The sequence below is a fragment of the Rutidosis leptorrhynchoides genome, chromosome 1 (assembly GCF_046630445.1).
Source record: "Rutidosis leptorrhynchoides isolate AG116_Rl617_1_P2 chromosome 1, CSIRO_AGI_Rlap_v1, whole genome shotgun sequence".
NCBI lineage: Eukaryota > Viridiplantae > Streptophyta > Magnoliopsida > Asterales > Asteraceae > Rutidosis > Rutidosis leptorrhynchoides.
Window position 1 is genome coordinate 437,769,636 of NC_092333.1, and position 19,259 is coordinate 437,788,894.

The following is a 19,259-nucleotide window of genomic DNA, read 5'->3' on the forward strand; positions in this document are numbered from 1 at the left end:
CGATTCTAGCCATGACTTAGATTCCATTTCTGCAAAGATAGATGCTGTCGAGAGACGAATGGAAAAGATGACTAAAGATATTCACTCAATACGAATTAGTTGTGAGCAGTGTGGAGGACCACATTTGACAAAAGATTGTCTCAGTATTGAATTAACAATGGAACAAAGAGAGAATATTTCATACATAAACCAAAGGCCTGGAAATAATTATCAGAATAATTATCAACCGCCAAGACCTATTTACAATCAAAACCAAAATTATAATAGAAATATTCCATACAACAACCAACAAGGTCCTAGCAATCAACAAGTATCCAACAATACTTACAACCAGCAAAGACCTAATTTTCAAAACAAACCACAACAAACCGATGATAAAAAGCCGAATTTAGAAGATATGATAACGAAGCTAGTTGAAACTCAAACGCAGTTTTTCACATCTCAGAAACAAACTAATGAACAAAATGCTCAAGCATTTAGAAATCAACAAGCTTCTATTCAAAACTTGGAACAAGAAGTAAGTAACCTAGCAAGGTTAATAGGTGAAAGAAAACCGGGAAGTCTACCTAGTGATACAAATGCTAACCCCCGGAATGAAACAGCTAAAGCCATTACCACAAGAAGTGGTACAACACTTAAACCACCTGAAATACCTGTAACTTCTGATGAAGCTATTCCTACTCCACAAGAACCACAACCTGATCAAGATAAGGAAAAAGAACCGGTAGTTGAAAAGGTTAATGAAGATAATGCAGTTAAGGCTAAGCCTTATGTTAAACCATACCAACCACCACTTTCTTACCCGAGTAAAATGAAGAAAGAGAAACTTGAAGCCGAGCAATCCAAATTCTTGGATATGTTTAAACAGATAAATGTAAATCTTCCTTTCATTGATGTGATTTCAGGAATGCCTAGATATGCTAAATTCTTGAAAGATCTAATCTCAAATAGAAAGAAAATGGAAGAACTCTCGGCTGTTACCATGAATGCTAATTGTTCAGCAGTGCTGTTGAATAAGATACCAGAAAAACTATCTGATCCAGGAAGTTTCACAATTCCATGTTTTCTGGGTAGTCTTAGTTCAATAGAAGCATTGGCAGACTTAGGTGCTAGTATAAATCTAATGCCATATTCACTATACGCTAAACTAGACTTTGGAGAATTGAAACCAACCAGAATAAGCATACAACAAGCCGATCGATCAATAAAATATCCTAGAGGGATAATGGAGAACATGCTAGTTAAAGTTGGTACTTTAGTATTTTCAGTAGATTTTGTTGTTCTGGACATGGAAGAAGATTCTCAAGTTCCTCTCATATTAGGAAGACCATTCTTAAACACGGCTAAAGCAATGATAGACGTGTTCGGTAAGAAATTGTCCCTAAGTATAGAGGATGAGAGTGTTACCTTTTTAGTTGATAGAGCAATGCAACAGCCACAATATGCAGATGATACATGTTATTATATTCAAACTATAGATGCACATGCAGAATTGTTAGAAGAATTTCCAGAATTACAAGGAACATGAGAATGTTCTTTAGGAGAAGGTAATGAACCAATTGATGAAGCTGAAATACTAGCTACACTAATGGCTAATGGATATGAACCAACAACAGAAGAAATTCAAATGCTAAAAGAAGAAGACAGATATCGATATAAATCATTGATAGAAGAACCTCCGAAATTAGAGTTAAAGCCACTTCCAAACCATTTGGAATACGCTTATTTACATGGTGAATCTGAATTACCTGTAATAATATCGTCTTCTCTTACTGAAAATGAGAAATCACAACTCACTTCTGTGTTGAAAGCTCATAAACCAGCCATTGCATGGAAGATTCATGATATTAAAGGAATAAGTCCTTCGTATTGCACACATAAAATCCTTATGGAAGAAGGTCATAAAACGTATGTGCAACGCCAACGAAGACTAAATCCTAATATGCAAGATGTAGTTAAGAAAGAGATTATTAAACTGCTAGATGCAGGTTTAATATATCCAATTTCTGATAGTCCATTGGTAAGCCCAGTTCAATGCGTGCCTAAGAAGGGTGGCATGACTGTCATTACAAATGAAAAAAATGAACTTATTCCTACTAGGACTGTAACAGGATGGCGTGTATGTATTGATTATAGAAAATTAAATGACGCCACCAGAAAAGATCAATTTCCCTTACCTTTCATTGATCAAATGTTGAAAAGATTAGCCGGAAATAGTTACTATTGTTTTCTAGATGGATTTTCCGGATATTTTCAAATTCCAATAGCACCCGAGGACCAAGAGAAAACCACATTCACATGCCCTTATGGTACTTTTGCTTACAAACGCATGCCATTTGGACTTTGCAACGCCCCTGCAACCTTTCAAAGGTATATGATGGCAATTTTTCACGACATGATAAAAGAATGCATGGAAGTTTTCATGGATGACTTTTTAGTCTTCGGTGATACATTTGAATCATGTATAGTTAATCTGGAACGAATGCTTATTAGATGCGAACAATCAAATCTAGTACTTAATTGGGAGAAATGCCATTTCATGGTTAAAGAAGGCATCGTTCTTGGTCATAAAATTTCAAAAGAAGGAATTGAAGTGGATAGAGCTAAAGTAGATGTAATTGCTAAACTTCCACATCCCACCAATGTTAGAGGAGTTAGGAGTTTTCTAGGGCATGCCGGTTTTTACCGACGTTTCATATAAGATTTTTCTAAAATTGCCACTCCTATGAATAAACTCCTAGAAAAGGATGCTCCATTCATCTTTTCAGATGAATGTATCAAATCTTTTAATATTCTTAAAGAGAAACTCACTAATGCGCCGATCATGATAACACCAAATTGGAATCTACCATTTGAACTAATGTGCGATGCAAGTGATTTTGCAATGGGAGCCGTTTTAGGACAAAGGATTGAAAAACGATTTCAACCTATATATTATGCTAGTAAGATGTTACAAGGAGCACAAACGAATTACACAACTACTAAAAAATAACTCCTTGCTATTGTCTTTGCTTTTGACAAATTTCGATCATATCTCGTTCTAGCAAAAACGGTGGTCTATACCGACCATTCTGCTCTTAGATACCTATTTTCGAAACAAGATGCCAAACCAAGATTAATCCGTTGGATCTTACTCTTGCAAGAGTTTGATATTGAAATCCGAGATAAAAGAGGAGCAGAAAATCTCGCCGCTGATCATCTTTCTCGTCTTGAAAATCCCGAATTAGAAGTTCTAAATGAATCGGCCATACAAGACAACTTTTCTGATGAATATCTATTGAAGATAGATTATAATGAAATTCCATGGTTTGCAGACTATGCAAACTACTTAGTTTGTAGATTCCTTAAAAAGGATTATCGTACCAAAAACGAAAGAAATTCTTCAGTGATATAAAACACTATTTCTGGGAAGATCCACATTTGTTTAAAAGTTGTCCCGATGGAATAATACGCCGATGTGTATTCGGAGATGAAGCTAGTAAAATTTTAAACCATTGTCACACAGGACCAACAGGAGGGCATTATGGGTCTCAACTAACAGCAAGAAAAGTTTATGATGCTGGATTATATTGGCCTACAATTTACAAAGACGCACACCTTCTTTGCAAATCCTGTGATGCTTGTCAAAGGGCCAGAAAAATAAGTCAACGTGATGAAATGCCACAAAATGTCATCCAAGTATGTGAAGTATTTGACATTTGGGGTATTGACTTTATGGGTCCATTTCCAAACTCTCATAATAATCTCTATATTCTCGTAGCCATTGATTATGTATCTAAATGGGTGGAAGCACAAGCTCTCCCAACTAATGATGCACGAGTTGTAGTCAACTTTTTAAAACGTCTTTTTGCAAGGTTTGGAACACCGAAAGCTTTAATAAGTGATCGGGGTACTCATTTCTGTAATAATCAACTTGAGAAAGTTCTCAAAAGATATGGAGTAACTCATAAAATCTCCACCGCATATCATCCACAAACAAGTGGACAAATTGAAAATACAAACCAAGCTTTAAAACGTATTCTAGAGAAAACCGTAGGATCAAATCCGAAGGAATGGTCCATTAAATTGGAGGATGCACTCTGGGCTTTTAGAACAGCCTACAAAACTCCAATTGGAACCACACCTTTTAGACTTGTTTATGAAAAAGCATGTCATCTTCCAGTAGAAATTGAACACAAAGCATTTTGGGCTTTGAAGACATGTAATCTTGATTTACATGAAGCTGGACGTCTACGATTAAGTCAACTAAATGAATTAGAAGAATTAAGACATGAAGCATACGAAAATTCGTTAATCTATAAAGAAAGAACGAAGAAATTGCATGATAAAAGAATCAGAAGTTCAAAAGAATTTAAAGAAGGAGACAGAGTTCTTCTTTTCAATTCACGATTCAAGCTATTTCCTGGAAAATTGAAATCAAGATGGTCTGGACCATTCATAGTCAAAAGAGTTTTCCCATACGGAACGATAGAATTAATAAATTCAAATGGGATTGAATTTAAAGTTAATGGTCACAGAGTTAAACATTACATACATGGTCCGATGGAATTCGACAATGAAGTTAATCACAATTTCGATACCACAGCTAACTAAGTGTGGGGAGAATCAAGTTTTTTAAGGATAATATGTATTTTTGTTAGAGGTAGATTGTCTGTTTTCGTGTAGTTCTCGAAAATGGAACCCGAATGGTCTTTCCCTAGCAGACCCTAAAGAACTAGTCTTCTCCCCCCATTCTGAATTTTTATTTTTTTTGGGTTTTACGATATGAAGACTGCCTGTGAACTAAACCATGGTCTAATGCTACACGCTTTGATCACTAAACATAATAATGACACACTTCCGAGTGAAATAGTATCAGTAATCAGAGAAAGATTGGACGGGGTAAGAAAAGAATCCAGATGCGAAGATAATAAGTTACAATTTGGTAAAGGAAAATCAAAATCCGCAGCGAAAAGAAGAGCACGACACCTAGAAAGATGTCACAAATGCGGAAAATGGTCACATGGAGGTAAATGTTCAAATAATCAAACCTATTCAAATACCGAATTTGTTACTTTATGCAGAGACGGACCGTTCATATGTTTAGAAGAAAAAATACTGAATGCTCGAGGTTACGCCTATGTAGCTATGGAAAACCAATTAAACCGACTATCTTATGAATGGGATAGATCGTATAACTAAGAATACTATCTCGCAGGTAAGTCTGTACAGTTTTTATTTTTATTTTTATTTTTAACCTTTTGATAATAAACGCTAATTTGTTCGCTATAAAGTATTAAATTGGTATTGAATAAAATTAGGTTTGGCGACCGAAATTATTGATATCATACAAAAATTTATTACATCACTGCGAAATTTAACGTTTATTCTTAAGGTATAAATATCTTTAATCAATCAACCCAAAATATTTCAAAAATTCGTCATGAGTTAAATTAGGTCTTGGAACCGAAATTACTTTACCGAAAAGAGGGGCGCATATTTTTGATAATATTTGATTGATTAAAGTGAGATAAAAAGCCAAAAAGATTGTTAATTTTATTTTTACCATGTTTTTAAAATTAATATATAAATCTTAAATTAATATTGTAAACTTTGTAAAAATAATATATTTAAAATTGTAAATATTTGAAAAATTAATATAAGTTTGGTGTGAATTTATAATATGAATTTTTAAATTAAGTTTGGTGTGAATTTTTAATTTTTAAAATATGAATTTTATTTTTATGCATTTTAAATTGTAAGTTTGGTGTGAATTTATAATATGAATTTTTAAATTAAGTTTGGTGTGAATTTTTAATTTTTAAAATATGAATTTTTAATTTTATGCATTTCAAATTTTAAGTTTAGTGTGAATTTTTAATATTAATTTTGAATTTTTTGTATTTTTAATTTAAGTTGGTGTGAATTTAAAAACAAAAATTTACTTTATCTCATTAAGTTAAAAATATGATTTTTAAAATTCGTCGTAAGTTGAAGACTAGGTCTTTGAACCGAAATTGCTTTACCCGAGGGAGGGACGAGAACTTTTATTATCATTATTTTTAATCTTACTGAATTAAAGTATAACAAAAACATTAAAAACTAAAAAAAAAATCTTAGCTTTTAAAACAATCGCTACAAAAAGACAAATTTTAAAATTTTGTTGAAGGACAGACTAGGACATCGATCCGAAATGACCTCGTCCTAAATAACAAGGGAAACAAAATTTTAAAATTAATTACTTAATTGTTTTAATTAGTTAAGATATATATAAAAAAAAATACAAACTCCGCGACTCGCGGAGTTTGAAGGGTAAAATACCGCGACTCGCGGAGTTCCTAAAATCCAGAAAAAAAAATATAAAGGACGAACTGATCAGTCCCCAACCCAACACCCACGAAAACACTGCGATAAAACCCGCAAAAACCCAAAAAAACACCCCCAAATTCACAATTTTTGACCGTTAATCATCAAATCTTTTACTAAAATCATGTTGAGAAGGATGCTATCAAGGAATTACTCAAGAAAAACGGTAAATTTCTACACCTAAACACCATTTAATCCGAAAATTAGTGTTCTTGAGCAATTTTTCTCCAATTTGATTTTGATGCTTTTTAGTGTAATTATGCTTAAATTGTTTATGTATTATGCTTGTATAACCTAGATTGATGCTATTTAACATGATTAGAAGCCTTAAACTTCAAATTTTGAGTAATCTAGGGTTTGTGTTCTTGAGCAAATTTGAGGCTTTTTGATATAAACAGGTTATGGCCGATTTTTTTCATGAATTGTTGCTAAATTAAGTAGTGTAACATGTTTAGGTAGTTAAATGATCCAAACTTTGAGCCTAAACATGATTTTGAGAATTAAAGTGGACTTTTTCAAGTCTAAAATTCATGAACTTGATTTTTGAAAGATAATGCCATTTGATACTTGTTTAATTGCTAGTAATGATTATTTTTACATGTTATTTGAGTTGAATGCTTATGAACTTGGCGAACATTTTCGTATATGCTTATTTGAAAAAGTGTAGATTTGATGAAAATATGAAAATGAGCTTAAGTTTGATATAAATTGATCATGTCATTGTAATTATTTTGATTGATGATTTTGCTGACACTAATGCATATTTGGATGCACAAAAATTGTGTTTGATGTGTTTTGCAGACTGAAAGGGGTGAATCTTCATCCCAAGCTCGCAATGCTCCTGCTGAAAATGTGGAACAACAGGAGGTGGATAACTACTACAAACAAGATATACCTCATCCAGTCATGACATTTTCTGATATGCACTTGGAAGATTTGCACCCGAACCTGAGATTTGACAGACTTTAGATAGATTATCCAAAATACCAAAGGGGTTTGCATACTCTTCATTCTAAAGCTGTTGAGGTACCTAGGTGTCATAACCCGTCCTTAACCATAAGAACGAGTTAGATAACGTATGATTTCATTGCGAGGTATTGACCTCTATATGCGACATTTTTAAAAGAACAACTGCATTTATTTTACATTACAAACCATAACTCTTATTTTAATACAAGCTTTAGACAATAAAAAGATGATTATCATTTAGCGATAATCTTAGACTTACAAACTTTACATGTGATGATAACAATACGATTTCTAGCATATTTTACATTACAAATCCTCCGATATGCAGTTTTATTTTTGACACAAATATGCATACTCAAGATCTTGTTTAAATTCAACATGTTGCAGCGGAAGCGTTTAGTTATCACCTGAGAATAGACATGTTTAAAACGTCAACATAAAGTTGGTGAGATATAGGTTTAATGCCGGCAGCGATATAAATATATAGACCACAAGATTTCATATATAAACATTTTAATAAAAATATTCTAAGTGGTTGAGCACTTGATAACCATACTTAACATTTAATCACGTCGCATATTCCCTTTATTATGAAATCTTACTACACCGTACCAAGTGTAGTCACGAAACGAAGTACTGTGCAACCGTTGAATACTGGTCGTCCAGTCCGGTTGGGGTTGTCAGGCCCGATAGATCTATCAACAGGATTCGCGTTTACAATACCGCTGTAAATAATAGTTACCAAGCTACAGGGAAGTATGCCAGTGGTACAACTCAACGTAGAATATATTTTTCAGTTACTTGTGTCCATAACGTAAAACATAAAATACATGTATTCTCATCCCGAAATACTTAGAGTTTAAAAGTGGGACTATATACTCACTTTTGCCTTGAAGATATATATATTTTGACTTGGTCTCCGATTGATATCACGAACCTATCCATATATAATATATCAATATATTTTCATTTTAAACAATCGTCACATATATATACTTATAATACTTTTAATGTCTTCTTAGTCCGTAGTTAGCAATTCAATTTTAATGGTTCATATTTAGGTGTTTAATAAATAAATAAAACCCCCCCTCGAAATAAATAAAACCCCATCGTATTCGTATTGGTCGGGATTAATCTTGACCCACGGTACCGGTGTTGTCAAATGACGTGTTGCGTACATAAAGTACTGGTGTTGTCAAATGACGTGTTGCGTACAATCATAGGATCTTATGATTAATCTTCTCGTATTGTTTACGGGTGATCCTGAAATATATAAAATTAAATTATGAGTACATATATATAAAATATCATGTTATTTTAAAAAGATGTGATTTATTTAATTTTTCTCCAATTATTTTCGTGGCTAAACTAGTCTTGGATATCCGATTTTATTTTGGTCATAGTTTCTTCGTTACAACTCCGTTTTCGTTGGTTCAACTTGCCACTTCCTTGGATCGAGTCCTTCTTTAAGAATATGAACTGTAAATACCTTAGTTTGTATTCAAAATCACAGGTCATAGGTCAAACTTTGGTGAAACTTATGAAGTTAATCATTTTCCATCATGTAAACAACCTTAAATGATTATTTTTCTAAAAGTACTTATACTTTGAGTTAAATCATGAAATTTTTATGTGTTATCATATTCATAGTAAATATCATTTTTCCAGAAAATAAACCTCCAATTCAAGGTTCAAGATAGTTTTTAATTATCCAACCCAAAACAGCCCCCGGTTGCACTCCGACGTCGTAAAAACAGTTTTTAAGGTGTTCTTTGAAAAACCAAGTTATACCTTGTTAAATTAGAATATATTTATGATATATTACAGGTCTTGAATTATTTTAAAAGTTAAGTTAGAAGGATCTATTTAGTTTGAAAACAAGTTTGAAATCATTCAAACTATGTTCTTGTTGTTAAAATTGTATACCATAAAATAATATAGCTATATATATATGAATCGAATAAGGTTATGAACAAAGTTACTACCTAAAGTTACTTGGACAATATTGCTGTAAAAGAGGAGTAAAAACCTAGAACCAAAAGAGTGGTGGAGTTGGATGAAAGATTGGAAGTAAACTTGTGTTCTTGGAAGGATTCTTGAAGTGTTTTTGTTAGGGTTTTATTATGGTGTTTAAGTGATGTTCTTGAAGCTAGATTTTCATGGTGATAGGCTGAGATGGTTAAGGTGTTTAAGGGTTATGAAAGGGTGTTCCTAACTAGCAAAATGATGTAGCAAAGTTGAAGATGGATGGAGTATTTAAGGTGGTGGTGGTGGCGTGAATGATGAGGAACAAAGACATGATCTTTGTTGTATTTTTGTGTAATAATTCATGCATGCATCCAAACTCTAATTACCTCTCATCTAGGGCAGTAATAATGGCTAGTTAGGTGGTGATTTGATGTGTATATACTAATAGTAAATATGTATATAAGCTAGGTATGATACGAGTACATATACTCTAGATATACGTATAGAAATCTTGTGAAAAATGGAATGAGAATTCAAATATAGCTATCTTTTGTGAATATACTTATATGGTTTTATGTATTTAAGTCCTTAAAAAGTGATTAAATACATTATATATACGATATATGTATAAACATTATAGGTCATAAGTATTTATGTCAAATGACGTTACGTATGGTTATCGTTTTGAAAACTTAAGTTAGTAGTTTCAAAATATACTTATAACTTATTGTTATTAATACAAAATGAGGTATTAAAACATTCTTAGATCATGTTAAATATGTATATATACATATATATACACAAACGTATAATTATCATATGTTATATAGTTCGTGATATCATCGGTCAAACTAGACGGTCAAACGTTGTGTAAAACTCTTTTCAAAAACATAAATCTCAACAATTTGGATTGCTTATCATGTTGGTAAGGTTTAATTTATGTAAATATTAATCTTATAAGTATAGAATGATCGAAAAAGTGCGGGACATTACAGTACCTACCCGTTAAATAAATTTCGTCCCGAAATTTTAAAATTGTACCTATTTTGCGTCATCGAGAAACAAGTGTGGATACTTTTGGTTCATCTGATCCTATCGTTCCCAAGTAAACTCAGGACCTCTTCGAGCATTCCAACGAACCTTAACGATCGGTATGTTGCTCTGCTTGAGCTGTTTAACTTCACGGTCCATGATTTCGATTGGTTCTTCGATGAATTGTAGTTTCTCATCGACATGGATTTCTTCAAGAGGAATGGTGAGGTCTTCCTTTGTAAGACACTTTTTAAGGTTTGAGACGTGAAAGGTATTATGTACTCCGGTGATTTGTTGCGGTAATTCGAGTCGATAAGCTACCGGTCCAATGCGTTCGATGATCTTGAACGGGCCTACATATCTTGGGTTCAGTTTACCCCTTTTGCCGAAACGTATTACACCTTTCCATGGTGACACCTTTAACATAACCATGTCACCAATCTGAAACTCTAATGGTTTCCTTCGAACATCGGCGTAGCTCTTTTGGCGACTACGGGCTGTTTTCAATCTCTCCTTAATTTGTACTATCTTCTCAGTCGTTTCGTGTATGATCTCGGGACCAGTTAATTGTCGATCTCCTACTTCATTCCAACAAATAGGAGATCTACACTTCCTTCCATACAGTGCTTCGAATGGTGCAGCTTTAATGCTCGCATGATAACTATTATTATACGAGAATTCTGCTAACGGTAAATACTTATCCCATCCGTTTCCAAAATCTATCACACATGCCCTGAGCATGTCTTCAAGAGTCTGAATTGTTCTTTCACTCTGCCCGTCAGTTTGCGGATGATATGCGGTGCTCATATCCAAACGAGTTCCTAGGGCCTCTTGTAGCGATTGCCAGAACTTTGATGTAAATCTACTATCACGATCGGATATAATGGAAATAGGTATTCCATGCCTTGAAACAATTTCCTTTATATACAATCGTAATAGTTTCTCCATTCTATCCGTTTCCTTTATAGGCAAGAAATGTGCAGACTTGGTGAGACGATCAACAATCACCCAAATGGTGTCGTATCCCCAGGCAGTCTTTGGTAATTTCGTGATGAAATCCATGGTAATACCATCCCATTTCCATTCTGGGATTTCTGGTTGTTGAAGTAACCCTGACGGCTTCTGGTGTTCTGCTTTGACCTTGGAACAAGTTAAACACTCCCCAACATATGTTGCAATGTCTGTCTTTAAATTAGGCCACCAATAATGTGTCTTAAGATCTTGGTACATCTTTCCAACTCCAGGATGTATCGAGTATCTTGTCTTATGTGCCTCATTCAATATCAACTTCCTTAATCCACCCAACTTTGGTACCCAAATACGATTTGCAAAATATCGAATTCCGTCTTCCCGTATAACGAGTTGCTTCTCATACTTCTTCATTGTTTCATTTCCTATGTTTTCTTTAGTAAGTGCTTCTCGTTGAACCTCTTTGATTTGTGAGTTGAGATTCATGCGAATTTTTATGTTCATCGCTCGTACTCGAATTGGTTCTCGTTCTTTTCTGCTTAGAGCATCGGCCACCACGTTCGCTTTTCCGGGATGATAGCGAATTTCACAATCATAGTCGTTTATCAGTTCGACCCACCTACGTTGCCTCATGTTCAATTGTTTCTGATCAAAAATGTGTTGAAGGCTTTTATGATCAGTAAACACAGTGCATTTAACCCCATATAAGTAGTGTCTCCATATCTTCAATGCAAACACGACTGCTCCCAGTTCTAGATCATGCGTCGTATAATTCCGCTCGTGAATCTTCAATTGTCGGGATGCGTATGCAATAACTTTCTTTCGTTGCATAAGAACACAACCAAAACCTTGTCGCGAAGCGTCACAATATATTTCAAAATCATCGTTCCCTTCTGGTAACGATAAAATAGGCGCCGTAGTTAACTTCTTCTTTAGTAATTGAAATGCACTCTCCTGCTCAGAGGTCCATTCATATTTCTTCCCTTTTTGCGTTAACGCTGTCAACGGCTTAGCTATTCGGGAAAAATCTTGAATAAACCTTCTATAATAACCAGCTAAACCCAAAAATTGGCGTATCTGTGTTGGTGTCTTAGGAGTCTCCCATTTTTCAATGGCTTCAATTTTTGCTGGATCAACCTGAATTCCTTTGCTACTAACAACGTGGCCAAGAAATTGCACTTCTTTCAACCAGAAAGCACATTTAGAAAATTTAGCATATAGCTGTTCTTTTCTCAACAACTCTAATATCAACCTTAAATGCTGCTCATGCTCTTGCTCACTCTTGGAATAGATAAGAATATCATCAATGAAAACGATAACAAACTTATCTAAATATGGACTACAAACTCGATTCATGAGGTCCATGAATACAGCTGGCGCATTCGTCAATCCAAACGGCATGACCAAAAATTCGTAATGACCATAACGTGTCCGAAAAGCAGTTTTCGGAATGTCCTCTTCTTTGACACGTAATTGATGATAGCCCGACCTTAGGTCAATTTTTGAGTACACACATGATCCTTGGAGTTGATCAAATAAGTCGTCAATTCTCGGTAGTGGATACCGATTTTTGATAGTTAACTTATTTAATTCACGATAATCTATACACATCCTAAAAGATCCATCTTTCTTTTTAACAAATAGAATCGGAGCTCCCCATGGTGAAGTACTTGGTCGTATGAATCCACGATCCAGTAATTCTTTTAACTGACTCTGAAGTTCTTTTAACTCGGACGGTGCAAGTCTATATGGAGCACGGGCAACTGGTGCAGCTCCTGGTACTAAATCTATTTGAAATTCTACAGATCTAAATGGAGGTAATCCCGGCAACTCTTCCGGAAAAACTTCAGGAAAATCTCTTGCCACAGGCACGTCGTTGATGCACTTCTCTTTTTCTTTCTTTTTGACTTTATTAACATGTGCTAGAATAGCATAACATCCCTTTTCTAAACACTTCTTGGCTTTCAAACAGCTAATGAGTTTTAGCTTTGAGTTACCCTTCTCTCCATAAATCATCACCGGCATTTTATCCTTACAAAGAATGCGAATTGCCTTCTTGGCACACACAACTTCAGCTCCTACTTTGGACATCCAGTCCATGCCGACTATTACATCAAAACTTCCTAATTCTACGGGTATCAAGTCAATTTTAAACGTTTCTCCGGTTAAATTTATTTTACAATCACGACAAATTTTATCGGCTTTAATTAGTTTACCATTAGCTAACTCAATCATGTACTTAGCATCTAGAGGTAATGATGAACAATTCAATTTAGCATAAAAGCCTCTACTCACGTAACTTCTATCGGCACCAGTATCAAATATAATAGATGCGGATAAGTTATTAATGGTAAACGTACCCGTAACAAACTCCGGGTCTTCACACGCCTCTCTAGCATTAATAACAAATGCTCTTCCACGTGCAGATCCATTATTCTTCTCTGGATTCGGACACTGGCTCTTATAATGACCCTGTTTTCCACACCCATAACAAGTAATGGTAGCCAAAGCAGTTCTATTTGCATTGGTGGCAGGAGTCTTGGTACCATTTGTATTTGTAACGAGAGCCCTACAATCTTCAGCAAGATGACCCTTTCGATTACATTTGGTGCATACTACATTACAGTAGCCAGAGTGATGTTTGTGGCATCGGTTACATAAAGGATTTTGTCCTTTGTAACCAAAGCTTAAACCACTACCCGCACCTTGCGTGATTTCTTATTTTTTAAAAGATTGTTGTTGGTTACCTCGATCATAATTTCCATTCCACTTTCTTTTGTTACCTGATACCTTCACATCAGTATTGGATACTTTCTTATCCATGATGACCTGATCCATTAGCTCGTTTGCCATGGTTATAGCTTCATGAATTGTCTTAGGTTTCGATGCTGTAACATTTGCCTTGACCTTTTTGGGCAAACCATCTTTGTACATTTCAATCTTCCGTTCTTCGGTTGGAACCAATTCAGGACATAGCAAAACTAATTCCATGAATCGCTGATTGTAGTTGGTGATTTCAGTACCAACAACCTTCAGGCTTCGTAACTCATCTTCCAACTTCCTAACCTCGTTCCTTGAACAATACTCGTTGATTAACATTGTTTTGAATTCTTCCCATGGAGTATCATAAGCTACATCTCCTCCTACAGCCTTCACAAAATTTTTCCACCACGTGAGTGCAATATCTTGTAAAGTGCACGATGCATACTTGGTCATGTCCTTTTCAACACAACCACTGATTTTAAACACAGTCTCCATCTTTTCTATCCACCGGGTTAAACCGATCGGTCCTTCTGTTCCACTGAATGATGAGGGCTTGCAAGCTTGAAAAGTTTTGTAGGTGCATCCTACACGAGGATTTGGGTTAACTGCAGCAGCTCTTGTAGCCTCGACCCATAACATTCTGTCGTTTACTCGCTGGTTGATGAATTCCTCGACTTCTTGTTCCGTCATTCGATTCAATCGCGCCATATTCTTCTATAAGAATGAAAAGAAAATAATTATTCACATGGAATATTATAGATGTAGTGTATATTTACAGTACATTATAGCTTATTAATAATATGAACCAGGTATTATTATAAAAGCCTTTTCTTCTTATTAGCGTTTTATAATTATATCTAGGGTAGTACCTACCCGTTAATGTTCATACTTAATAGCTTAGTACAGAACCAATTACTACTAACTAAATAATATTTAACCATGGAAAATTATTGCATTTCATACTTCACTATTTTACATATGCTTATCTTACATCGAACATTAAGCAAACCACACTAATAATATTATACAAAACATTATATGATCCCATGGTTTAATACGGCAGCGCATCGTTTGGTCTATTTTCTAGGACGTTTAGGTTCAAAGAATCGCTTAACGCTTATCCTGGCTGTCTGCCTATATTTTGGCTGTGGGGCTGAAGAACTGGATGCCGGGATAGAACGAATAGGAATAGCGGGAATAGGGGTGGTAGTGTCTAGTGGAGTTGGTGCCACATCATCCTTACTAAACTCGGGATTTGAATTTTCTAATTCATTAGCCTTTCGTTTCTTTCCTAGTTCGAACTTGTCTTTTGTAATTTCCTGTATTTCTTCCTCGGGTTCACTTTCCTCCTCGGGTTCACTTTTCTCCTCGGGTTCACTTTCCTCCTCGGGTTCACTTTCCTCCTCGGGTTCACTTTCCGGGTTCTCTATAGTCGGTTCATCCGGAATTTGTGAGTCTTCCCCAAAGATATTATTTTCGTCATCGGATAGGTTAATGACTGGAACACCATCTGAAGATTCTGGTTCGGAGTCGCTGAATGTGATAACAAGTTTTGAGCCCGACATCTATCACACAACAACTAACCCATTAGTACTACATAATATTTACATATAAATTTTAACCAACAATGATAAGCAATGGTTTTTAAATCAGACCCGGTCAAAGTCCAGACTTACTAATGTATCCTAACGACTTATCAGTTAGACACACTAATGCAAACCTGGTTCGCTAAGACCACCGCTCTGATACCACATGTCATAACCCATCCTTAACCATAAGAACGAGTTAGATAACGTATGATTTCATTGCGAGGTATTGACCTCTATATGCGACATTTTTAAAAGAACAACTGCATTTATTTTACATTACAAACCATAACTCTTATTTTAATACAAGCTTTAGACAATAAAAAGATGATTATCGTTTAGCAATAATCTTAGACTTACAAACTTTACATGTGATGATAACAATACGATTTCTAGCATATTTTACATTACAAATCCTCCGATATGCAGTTTTATTTTTGACACAAATATGCATACTCAAGATCTTGTTTAAATTCAACATGTTGCAGCGGAAGCTTTTAGTTATCACCTGAGAATAGACATGTTTAAAACGTCAACATAAAGTTGGTGAGATATAGGTTTAATGCCGGCAGCGATATAAATATATAGACCACAAGATTTCATATATAAACATTTTAATAAAAATATTCTAAGTGGTTGAGCACTTGATAACCATACTTAACATTTAATCACGTCGCATATTCCCTTTATTATGAAATCTTACTACACCGTACAAAGTGTAGTCACGAAACGAAGTACTGTGCAACCGTTCAATACTGGTCGTCCAGTCCGGTTGGGGTTGTCAGGCCCGATAGATCTATCAACAGGATTCGCGTTTACAATACCGCTGTAAATAATAGTTACCAAGCTACAGGGAAGTATGCCAGTGGTACAACTCAACGTAGAATATATTTTTCAGTTACTTGTGTCCATAACGTAAAACATAAAATACATGTATTCTCATCCCGAAATACTTAGAGTTTAAAAGTGGGACTATATACTCACTTTTGCCTTGAAGATATATATATTTTGACTTGGTCTCCGATTGATATCACGAACCTATCCATATATAATATATCAATATATTTTCATTTTAAACAATCGTCACATATATATACTTATAATACTTTTAATGTCTTCTTAGTCCGTAGTTAGCAATTCAATTTTAATGGTTCATATTTAGGTGTTTAATAAATAAATAAAACCCCCCCTTGAAATAAATAAAACCCCATCGTATTCGTATTGGTCGGGATTAATCTTGACCCACGGTACCGGTGTTGTCAAATGACGTGTTGCGTACATAAAGTACCGGTGTTGTCAAATGACGTGTTGCGTACAATCATGGGATCTTATGATTAATCTTCTCGTATTGTTTACGGGTGATCCTGAAATATATAAAATTAAATTATGAGTACATATATATAAAATATCATGTTATTTTAAAAAGATGTGATTTATTTAATTTTTCTCCAATTATTTTCGTGACTAAACTAGTCTTGGATATCCGATTTTGTTTTGGTCATAGTTTCTTCGTTACAACTCCGTTTTCGTTGGTTCAACTTGCCACTTCCTTGGATCGAGTCCTTCTTTAAGAATATGAACTGTAAATACCTTAGTTTGTATTCAAAATCACAGGTCATAGGTCAAACTTTGGTGAAACTTATGAAGTTAATCATTTTCCATCATGTAAACAACCTTAAATGATTATTTTTCTAAAAGTACTTATACTTTGAGTTAAATCATGAAATTTTTATGTGTTATCATATTCATAGTAAATATCATTTTTCCAGAAAATAAACCTCCAATTCAAGGTTCAAGATAGTTTTTAATTATCCAACCCAAAACAGCCCCCGGTTGCACTCCGACGTCGTAAAAACAGTTTTTAAGGTGTTCTTTGAAAAACCAAGTTATACCTTGTTAAATTAGAATATATTTATGATATATTACAGGTCTTGAAGTATTTTAAAAGTTAAGTTAGAAGGATCTATTTAGTTTGCAAACAAGTTTGAAATCATTCAAACTATGTTCTTGTTGTTAAAATTGTATACCATAAAATAAGATAGCTATACATATATGAATCGAATAAGGTTATGAACAAAGTTACTACCTCAAGTTACTTGGACAAGATTGCTGTAAAAGAGGAGTAAAAACCTAGAACCAAAAGATTGGTGGAGTTGGATGAAAGATTGGAAGTAAACTTGTGTTCTTGGAAGGATTCTTGAAGTGTTTTTGTAAGGGTTTTCTTATGGTGTTTAAGTGATGTTCTTGAAGCTAGATTTTCATGGTGATAGGCTGATATGGTTAAGGTGTTTAAGGGTTATGAAAGGGTGTTCCTAACTAGCAAAATGATGTAGCAAAGTTGAAGATGGATGGAGTATTTAAGGTGGTGGTGGTGGCGTGAATGATGAGGAACAAAGACATGATCTTTGTTGTATTTTTGTGTAATAATTCATGCATGCATCCAAACTCTAATTACCTCTCATCTAGGGCAGTAATAATGGCTAGTTAGGTGGTGATTTGATGTGTATATACTAATAGTAAATACGTATAGAAGCTAGGTATGATACGAGTACATATACTCTAGATATACGTATAGAAATCTTGTGAAAAATGGAATGAGAATTCAAATATAGCTATCTTTTGTGAATATACTTATATGGTTTTATGTATTTAAGTCCTTAAAAAGTGATTAAATACATTATATATACGATATATGTATAAACATTATAGGTCATAAGTATTTATGTCAAATGACGTTACGTATGGTTATCGTTTTGAAAACTTAAGTTAGTAGTTTCAAAATATACTTATAACTTATTGTTATTAATACAAAATGAGGTATTAAAACATTCTTAGATCATGTTAAATATGTATATATACATATATATACACAAACGTATAATTATCATATGTTATATAGTTCGTGATATCATCGGTCAAACTAGACGGTCAAACGTTGTGTAAAACTCTTTTCAAAAACATAAATCTCAACAATTTGGATTGCTTATCATGTTGGTAAGGTTTAATTTATGTAAATATTAATCTTATAAGTATAGAACGATCGAAAAAGTGCGGGTCATTACACTAGGGTCATAGAATGGGGACCATTAGAAGCTGTAGAATTGGCCGGGCCAATTAGGGAATTACTTGCACAGAGGTATGGTAATTCTACTTTTAACGACTGGGTACGTTTATTCACCATGCGTAGACCTGTATATAAAGTATGGTGTGAAGAATTGTTGTGTAGTATAGAATTAAATGATCGGGTAGCTAGTTTAACCGATCGATCTTTTATTAGATTTTTGTTAGGAGGTTCGATGCACCACATGTCTTTACTAGACATGGCTCAGGCTTTATGTATATATACGCCTGAGGAGTTAGCATCTGCCAATTGTAGAGGGTTGATACTAAATGGTAGAAAGATAGACGAAAATATTGATACGCATGGTGTATGGAGTCAAATGACTAGCCATCACCGATTTAAAGGGGGAAATTACTCTTATTTGGATATAGATAGAGCTGAATTAAGAGTAATTCATAGGTTTTTAGCTAATTCGATTACACAAAGAGGTAAGAACAAGGAAAAGGTAAATGAACAGGATTTGTTTGACCATATGTGTATTCGAGACCCACAAAGCCCTGTAAGTA